Consider the following 10,169-nt stretch of genomic DNA (forward strand, 5'->3'; position numbering starts at 1 on the left):
CCCCACCCTATCAGAGGCCTAGAGAAATACAACTCATCCTACAAGGCTCAGCTCAAATATCATCTCCTTTGAACCTCTCTGGAGGCTCTCTCTTCGGTGCTCCCACAGCTCTTGGTTCAGGAAGGTAACAGAGTATGAAAAATATTGGGATCTGGCTCTTTACCTCCTCCTTCACCTTGTCTGGAGTTCCTATATGGCCAGGATGGAGCTGTGTCCTTTTCTCCTATCCCAGTCCAAGTAGTCAAAGGAGCTTCATAAATATTTGGGGAGCCAAATTACAAAATCATGACATTTGGCTTCCTCATCTCTCTCTCTCTCTCTCTCTCTCTCTCTCTCTCTCTCTCTCTCATCCTCATTTTGCCATCTTTCCTTCTCCCTGAGGTTACTGTAACACCAACACATCACAACTGTAACCCATATTCATCAAGTGTGCTGACTGTCTACACTTGACAGGGAACTATGCTCTCTATTCATCAAAATGCCCCTCTTTGATCTGACATGTCACCTGCCCTTCCCATTCCTCCTCCCTGGATGCCAGCAAGACCATCTCCATGGTTGCAGTGTTTATATTCTCATGAGCCCTAGATGGACCCTAGCACAGGACAGAGCTTGGTCTTCTGTCCCCAGAATTTAGTGGGGATACACTAGTTCTTTAGTGGAATTCAGCACTCAGAGTCAGCTTCCTAGGCTGGACCAGAGCAGATCATGGAAGCAGCAGGGTTATTCTTGATATTTCAGGGAGAGAAAATGTTTAGAGCTGCATGTGCTGTCAGGCGTGCTTTATAATGAGGACAATGGGACAAAGATGTAGGTTTTCAAATATTTTATTAAAAACAAAATAGGTCAATAATCCTAAAAACAACAGCGGTAGACTTCTTCCCACCTCCCAATCTACTATCATTCCCCTTCACCAAGGTGCTACCTGATGGTTCTGAGACCCAAACCCTACCTCTCAGCATCGCCTAACTGAAGAACTGCTGACTAAACCTCCATGCTTTCTTCCAGCTTCTTATCTGCCCCCTTTAAGAAAATAAAAATACCCCCTTCCCAACTTGCTTAAAAATAATTTTCCAAGATTAAAAATGGCATTTGTGTTTTTTAAAAAAATAAACATTTTAAATGTTGGAAATCTCACTCTTCTTCTAGGCCTAGTTGAGCCTCTGGGGTGTCTGCCTGCCTCACCCCAGGAGGCCAGCTGCCACTTGGTGCCTCTTGGAAATTTTCAGGAAGTAATTTCTTCCAAATTTCCCCTGCAGTCACAAATTCCACACACTGCTTGCATAAACACGCTGTCTTCATTATAGGCGCTGCTCTTCGGCTCTGGAAACCTGATCTCTTTTTGTCAACTAGACCACATGCTTCAGATTCCCTGCAAACAGGAGAGAAAACAAAATTCAAATTCCGGTAACATATGTGCGTTACACCTCAATAAAGCTGTTTTTAAAAAGCACTTGCATGTTGCGACTTGTTCTCTTGCTGTTTGGGGGAACCCAGAGACCCCAACATATGGACCAGCAAGTCCAAGTTAGCCTATTAGATGGTAAGAGTCATATGGCCCACTTACTCCAGCCACCACCAGTCACTCATCAGTCATGTGAGTGAGTGAGGCCTTTGACAGCCAACAGACTGCAATGCTGGTTGAACCCAACCCAAACCAGCAGAAGAATATCCAGCTGAGCCCAGCCCAATTGCCAATCTACAGAGTCATGAGCTAAACAAGTGACTGTTTTAAGACACACACACACACACACACACACACACACTCAGGCAACACTTCACTAACTGCATTAAGTTTACACTTCACTAACTGCATCACATTTCTCCCCACTCCCAACCTTTCTTCCCCATTTAGCAGGGGACAAATCTCCTAGTATTTTCTCTTGTGAACATCTGTGAGATATGAATCTGGGCTTTTCCCTGCCCTCAGACCTAAGAGTTTTTGAGGGACAAGTGACCACTTGAAATCCTACAGGATTGGGCTCTAGGAATGTACAGTTTGCTCACTTGGTCCTTTTGCAGTGTTTTCCTTGCTCTACACTGGGCTCCAACCATTACTGACCATTTCTCCTCTAAAACAGGAAGAAGGCACTGGGACCTACTTTTGGTTCATCTCCAAAGTCTAGCACAGTCCCTCACACAAAGTATGTGCTCAATAAATGACTGCATAAATGGATAAATGAAAGGAAGGAAGGAGAGAAAGAACAAATTAGCACTCATTACCTATCTAGTTTTAATTTTAAATTAACATACAGTACAACTGACTTTTTCTTATGTTCATTTCTGTGATTTTTAAAAAGATATATTTTTATTGATTTTTTACAGAGAGGAAGGGAGAGGGATAGAGTTAGAAATACCCATGAGAGAGAAACATCAATCAGCTGCCTCCTGCACGTCCCCTACTGGGGATCGAGCCTGCAACCAAGGTACATGCCCTCGACTGGAATCAAATCCAGGATCTTTCAGTACATGGCCCGATGCTCTATCCACTGAGCCAAACCGGTCAGGGCATTCAATTCTGTGATTTTTAACACAAGTATAAATTTATGACACAGAACAATTCCAGCAACCTCCAAAATTGCAATCTATCCTCCCCAACCCTTATTACCTGGCAACCACTGACTTATTCTCTATCCCTATAAGTGCTGTCTTTTGGAGAATATAATATAAGTGGAATCAAACAGTATGTAACCGTTTAAGACTGGCTTCTTGCATGCAGCATGATGCCTTTGAGTTTCATGCAAACATTTTGGTATGTCAATAGTTTACTCCTTTTTATTTGGGTACTTACCTTTTTAATTATTATAGATTAACAGAAAGTTGTGAAAAAGAAGTACCAAAAGGTACTTCTTTTTAAATTTCTCCAAGTGGCAAAATCTTATGTACTAGTAATTATTATTTAATATCAAAACTAGAAAATTGACATTGGCACTAATAACAGACCTTAGTCAGATTTCACAAGTTCTACATGTACTCATTTGTGTGCGTGTAGATGTATACAGTTCTATGCAGTTTTTATCACATGTACATGTCACCCTCACCAGAAAGAGATTCAGAATATTCTACCACTACAAAGATTTCTCTCATGCTACCTTGTTACAGTACTCCCCACCCCCTTACCAAACTAGCTCTATAATTTTGTCATTTTGAGAATGTAATATAAATGGAATCATACAGTATACAACTTTTTTTGAGATTGACTTTTTCACTCAGCATATTGGCCTTAAATCTATCCAAGTTCTTGTGTGCATTAAATGTGTTCCCTTTTTATTGCACAGTAGCATTCCATGGTATGGATGTAGCACAGTTTAACCAGTCAGCCATTGGAAGACATCTGAGTTACTTCCAGTTTTTGCCTCTCACACATAAATCTACTATGAACATCCATGTGCAAGTTTTTTGTTTTGTTTTATTTTGTGGGTTTTTGTTTTGTATGAACATGGTTTTCATTTCTCTAGTATAAATGCCCAAGAGTGCAGTTGCTAGATTGTATGGTAGTTGCATGTTTAGTTTTATAAGAAACTGCCAAACTTTTCCAGAGTGGTTGTGTCATTTTACATTCCCACCATGTATGAGTGATCTTTTGCACCATTCTTGTCAGCATTTGGTGGTGCCACTAATTTTTATTTTGGCCATCCTGATAGGTGTGTAGGGATCTCTCATTGTGGTTGCAATCTGAATTTTTCTTTTTTAAAAATATATTTTTATTGATTTCAGAGAGGAAGAGAGAGGGAGAGAGAGAGAGAAACATCAATGATGAGAGATAATCATTGACTAGCTGCCTCCTGCATGCCCCCTACTGGGGATCGAGCCCGCAACCTGGGCCTGTGCCCTGACCAGGAATGGAACCTCCTGGTTCATAGGTGGATGCTCAACCACTGAGCCACAATGGCCGGGCAATCTGCCTTTTTCTAATGGCAAATGATGTTGAACATCTTTTCATTTGTTGGCTTGCTGCTGTCTGTACATCCTGTTTAGGTCTTTTGCTAATTGGATATATATTTTTTACAGTTGAGTTTGGACAGTTCTTTATATATTCTAGATGCAAGTCTGATATGTGATTTGCAAATATTTTATTTCAGTATGCAACTTGTCTTTTTATTCTCTTAATTCTTACGAAGCAAGTTAATTTTGGGCGGTTATGCTTTTGGTGTTTTAAATCCCTATCCTCAAAGTCTCTGGATGATTCTTCATCTCTTAGTTCAAGACCCCTCTACATCTTATGAGTTTCCAAGCCTAACCTCAAGATGTCTCTCAAATTTGTCCTTTCTGTCCCACTGTCTCCATTGTAGTTGTATCTCTTATCACTCAGGTTACTGCAAGCACCTCTTAACTGGTGCTCCTGCCTCTGGAGCTTGTTCCTCACCCAATTTCATAGCTGTGACCATATGCTTCCCCTGCTTCCAAAAAATGGCACAAAACTTTAGCAGTTCCCAACTACTTATAAATGAAGTCCAACATATTAGCTTAAGCGTGAGTTACCCATACATTCCTATCTCCACGTGGGTCTTTGTTTATCTTATTGCCTCTGCTGAGGAAAACCTATAAGGGATCCTGGTGCTGAAGTTAGGGTCTTTCCACCTGTGAGCATAGCCAGAGCTTTATGAATGAGTAGATGCACAGATAAACAAAATTCCATGTCCAAGTGTTCTAACAACACGTTTACAGAAAGGAAAGGTAGGAGCTGTACTCTCTGCTTCTCTGTATCACTCTCCACTTACATTTGGAGGCAATTAAGAAAAACAACAGAAATAATTTCCAGTTGATGATGAGCAATATTGAGTTTGGGAAACAATACAAATGCGAGCTTAAATAATGCCCATTGTTTCCCCCTCACATCTAACTTTTCCAGCAGTGGGTGGCAGCCTGAGAAAATTCTAAAGGCCATCATGTCTGAGACCTGGGGAGACCAGAGGAGGTAAACGCAAATGCTTAGCTTAGAGGCTAAGAATGTACTGTATGTGAGTAAAGCAGACTAGGGGCAAGATACATGGAGGCCCCTTGATCCTTTTTTTCTTTTTCCTACTTTGAATCATGACATAAGAAATAGTTCCTCCATTTTCTTAACTCTATTATGAAAGAAACCAAAATCAAAACAGTGTAAGTGAGATGATAAATGGGAACTCACACTTGGCCTAGAATAAGAAAGGGAGTGGTGGGGTCTGTGGCAAACAGGAAGGTACATGCTCATAAAGGGGACAGCTGCTACTCAGCTCTAGCCATTCGTGATTGTGCAGGAATGTGGGCCAAGATCTTTCCACTTTCTAAGAGATGTCAGAAATTCACATTTTAATGCAGGGTTTCCACAGTGTTAAATGTGAATAATTGATTTAAATTTTTAAAGAATTTTGTATGGGACATCAGTATGTGAGGCCAAACAAAACAGTTTTGGAGGCAAGATGTGACTCATGGGCTCCCAATTCGTAATCTCTGGGATAATTCTGACTTACATCTATGGCACCCCATTTTACTCTCAAATATCCTGGTTTGGACAATAAATTATATCGTCACCCTACCTCTGATGCCTAAGTAGGAGGACTGAATTCGGACTCAGGAGGCCAGGGTTCTACTGTTCATCAACTGACTGGCCCATCTGTTTTTCCATTTATTCAATAAACATTTATGGAGTGTTAATTCTTTGCCAGGTACTAGGTGCTGGTGAATACTCTCTTTAATCTTTTTTAATTAATAGACTTTATTTTTAGAGTAGTTTTAGGTTTACAGAAAACCTGGGCAGAAATTACAGAGAGCTCTTGTATCCCCCCTGCCTCCTTCCTCCCCTGGAAGGCAGTTTCCCCTATTATTAACATCCTGTATTAGTGTGGTACATTTGTTACAGTTGATGAATGAATACTGATATTTTATTACAATTATATTATTATTATTAAAGTGAAGTCCATAGTTTACATTAGGGTTCACTCTTGGTGTTGTACAAGTCTATGAATTCTGACAAGTGTATAATGTTATGTATCCACCATTACAGTATCATACAGAATAGTTTTACTGCCTTAAAAAACCTGTGCTCCATCTATTCATCTGTCCCTTCCTTCCCCTGAAATTCTGACAATAACTGATCTTTTTACTGTCTTTATAATTCTACATTTTCCAGAATGTCATATTGTTGGCGTCTTTTCACACTGGCTTCCTTCACTTAGTAATACTCATTTAAGTTTCCTTCACATCTTTTTGTAGCTTGATAGCTCATTTCTTTTTAGCTCTAAAAAATATTCCATTGTCTGGATGTAGCAGTTTCTGTATCTATTCACCTAATGAAGGACATCTTGGTTGCTACCAAGTTTTGGCAATTATTAATCAGGCTCCTATAAACATTCATGTGTAGGTTTTTGTGTGGACATGAGTTTTCCACTTATTTGAGTTAAATGGCAAGGAGCACAATTGCTGGATCATATTTAAAAGTATGTTTAGCTCTGTAAGAAACTGCCAAAGTGTCTTCCAAAGTGGCTGCACCCTTTTGCATTCCCACCAAAATGAATAAGAGTTCCTGTTGCTTCACATCCTTGCCAGCATTTGGTGGTGTCATTGTTTTGGTTTTAGCTATTCTAATAGGTGGATAGTGGTATCACATTGTTTTAATTTGCAATTCCTTAGTGACATGATAGTGAGCATATTTTCACATACTTATTTGCCATCTCTATATCTTCTTTGGTGAGGTCTCTGTTAAAGTTTTTGGCCCATTTTTAAACAAAGTTGTCTGTTCTCTTATTGTTGAGCTTTAACAGTACTTTGTATATTTTGGACACCAGTCTTTTATTGGATATGTGTTTTGCAAATACTTCTCTCAATCTGTGGCTTGTCTTTTTATTCCTGTAATCTTTTTTTTTTAAATGCAGAGCAGCATTGTTCAACAGAACTTTCTTTGATGACGGAAATGTTTTATATCTATGTTGCCCAATTCATTAGCCACTAGTTACATGTGACAATTGAGCACTTGAAATGTTCAACCAAGAAACTGAATTTAAAATTTTATTTAATGTCAATTGACTTAAATTTAAATGGCCACATGTGGCAAGTGGTGAACATATTAGATAGCACAGATACAGAACAGTTCCCTTGGGCTTTTTTTCTTCATTATATTGATTAGGGGGTTATCCTCATTTTCTCCTTCATTACAACTTTCCTTTCAATCCATTGGCAACTCCTGAGAATTCTACATCCACAATATATTCCAAATCCACCCACTTCCCACCATCCTTCACTGCTATAACCTTATTCCAAACCACTATCACTTCTTACATGACCATCCTAAGTATTTTGTTAAAACTTAGGTTAGACCACATCACTCCTATGCTCAAAATCCTCTACGGCTTCCAATCACACCTACAATAAAATCCAAATTATTTAGGTACCAAGCCCTGCAGGGTCTGTCTCCTGTCTCCTTATCACAATCCTCTTTACTCTGTTCTAGCCACATGGGGTGTCTTTGTGTTGCTGTAACACATGAATCATTTCTCCTTCTTAGGGCTTCCCCCCACTTTGCACTTGCTATTCCTTCCGAATGCTCTGTCCCTGGATATTCCCATTTCTTCTTTTTTAAAAATATGTTTTTATTGATTTTAGAGCGAGAGGGAGGAAGAGAGAGAGGGAGGAAGAGGAAGAGGGAGAGGGAGAGGGAGAGGGAGAAGGAGAGGGAAAGGGAGAGTGAGAAGGAGAGGGAGAGGGAGAGAGAGAGAGATTGGCTGCCTCCTGCACTCCCCCTACTGGGGATCCAGCTGTAATCCGGGCATGTGCCCTGACCAGGAATTGAACAGGGAGCCTTTTGGTGCATGGGATGATGCTCAACCAACTGAGCCACAATGGCCAGGGCTGGGTATTCCCATTTCTTACTCTTCTCATCATTCAGATCTCAATTCAATAGTCACCTCTGAGAGGCCTTATGATCACCAAATCTAGGTGACCACTCCCACTCACTCTTTTTCTGTGACATAATCTTACTTTATTTTCTTCAGTGCACTTAGCACACTGAAAACATCTTGTATGCTTATTTGCTTGTTGTCTGTCTCCCATCAGGGGCCTTGTCCATCTTGTTCATTACTCTATTGTTAGCACCCTCAACAGTGTCTGGCCATAATAGGGACTAAATAAATATTCATTGAAGGAATGAACATCTGTAGAGTCACAGGGCAGCTGATAAAGCACTTTTTTATTCAGTCCACAGAGGCTTAAAGCTTGGTCATTGCTCTTAAAGCCCTTTTAAATGAGGCTGAGGTGAGCCAACATATGCTTATAAAAGGAGCATCCATGCCACCAGGCTAAGTGGCAAATGACTTTTGAAAACAGTCAGTGTCATAGCAGTTTGGGGGAATGCTGGAGGTGACCCCAGAATACTTGGAGGCTGAGTGGCACCATAGAGGGGCAGAGAAATGAATTTAGAACCGCTGAAAAGTATTCTCAAAGCTTCCATCACATGAGTACCTCTTTCGGAAATGTTGCCATATCTACTTAACATCTGTATTAATAGTAACACTATTTTTCTTTATATTATCTCACTTTAAAGTTTTTAATACTTATTTGGCCTCATATATCCTAAATCAGTGATGGCAAATCTTTTGAGCTTGGTGTGTCAGCATTTTGAAAAACGCTAACTTAACTCTAGTGCCCTGTCACATATAGAAATTTTTTTGATATTTGCAACCATAGTAAAACAAAGACTTATATTTTTGATATTTATTTTATATATTTAAATGCCATTTAACAAAGAAAAATCAACCAAAAAAGTGAGTTCGTGTGCCACCTCTGACACAAGTGTCATAGGTTCGCCATCACTGTCCTAAAATATCATCATCATCACCACCATCATCATCATCATCATTATCAGACTTGATGTGCAGTTTAAAACATACATTAAAATGAAAAATGTTTGTGTCACCTCAAATTGTCTCTTCTACAGAGAGGTACATGAGGCATATTTTGGGAAAAATAACTGTAGGGATTGTTCTTGGACAGCTGGTGCCCAGGCTCTGCTGCCATCAGCCTCTACAGTCTCTAGTATCTGAGAATCTTGGATGGTGCACACATCTCCAACTATCTCCCATCATCAGGCTTCCTCAGCCCAATCTGGTTCCCATCTCTGTTCATTCAGTTCACAAGCCTTTACTACTGATGTCTACAATGGGCTAGGCCCTGTGATGGGTTCTGGGGTCACAGAGGAGAACAAGACATAGTTCTGCTCTCAAGGAGCTTTCAGTCTAACGAAGAAGGTGTATATGGAGACAAAAACATCATAGCCCATAGCAACAAGGCATTAAAATACCAGTTCATACAGAATGCCAAGGGCACACAAAGAGGGTGAGGAAGGCTTTATAGAGGAGGTAGTATCTTGAAGAGCAAAGCAATAGGGAATGTTCCAGGCAGTAGGAACAGAGCAGGATGTACAAAGGCAACTGCAGACTTATTGTGGCCAGAGCACAAGATGAGGGTGGGGGTAGGGGGCAGTGCAAAAAGGCTGGAGAGGTGGCTAGATGCCACAGGATTTTTTTGCTAATCCTCACCTGAGGATATTTTTCCACTGATATTCAGAGATTGTGGAAGGAAAGAAGGAAGGAAGGGGGGGAGGGAGCAAGGGAGGGAGGGAAGAAGAGAGAGAGAGAAAGAGAGAAACATCGATGTGAGAGAGATGCATCAATTGGTTGCTTCCCGCATAGCCTGACCTGGGCTAGGGAAGAAACCTGCAACCCAGTTACCTGCCCTTGACTGGGAATCAAACCCATGACCCTTCAGTGTGCAGGCTGATGGTCTACAACTGAACTACATCGGCCAGGGCTGAACGATATTTTAAGATGGAGAAGATGTCTAAATAGTGTGGTTAGGGCTAGAGTAAGTTTCACAGTTGTTGCCTCATTACAGCTAGGCTTGAGGGTCTCATGCTCTACCTGGGAATGATGGCAGAACAAAAGATTTCTATGAGGCATGTGCTGATATGGATGGCTGATTTAATTTTAGCTCTTAATTGTCAACTGTCATCAGAAAGCCTATTAATGACAATCCTAATAAAGAGGTAATATGCTAATTGACTGCCCCACCCTCAAAGATGGTGGCACTCACAGCCAATAAGGAGGGAGCATGCTAATTGACTGCCCTGCCCTCAAAGATAGTGGCACCCACAGCCACAAGTTGGTGGTGCCCAGTCCCATCAGCACCTGCCTCCAGAGTCC

General features: G+C 40.7%; 1 long non-coding RNA gene across 1 annotated transcript in view; it reads right to left on the reverse strand.

The window, feature by feature from the left end:
• Positions 1 to 1,104: 1,104 nt before the first annotated feature.
• Positions 1,105 to 10,169, reverse strand: part of LOC107184187 — a 29,121-nt gene continuing 20,056 nt past the window's right edge. The window contains exon 2 of the long non-coding RNA XR_001515019.1: positions 1,105 to 1,369. This is a non-coding gene — a long non-coding RNA (uncharacterized LOC107184187). The remainder of the gene's footprint in view (positions 1,370 to 10,169) is intronic.

The sequence above is a fragment of the Myotis davidii genome, unplaced genomic scaffold, assembly GCF_000327345.1.
Source record: "Myotis davidii unplaced genomic scaffold, ASM32734v1 scaffold3505, whole genome shotgun sequence".
Taxonomy (NCBI): domain Eukaryota; kingdom Metazoa; phylum Chordata; class Mammalia; order Chiroptera; family Vespertilionidae; genus Myotis; species Myotis davidii.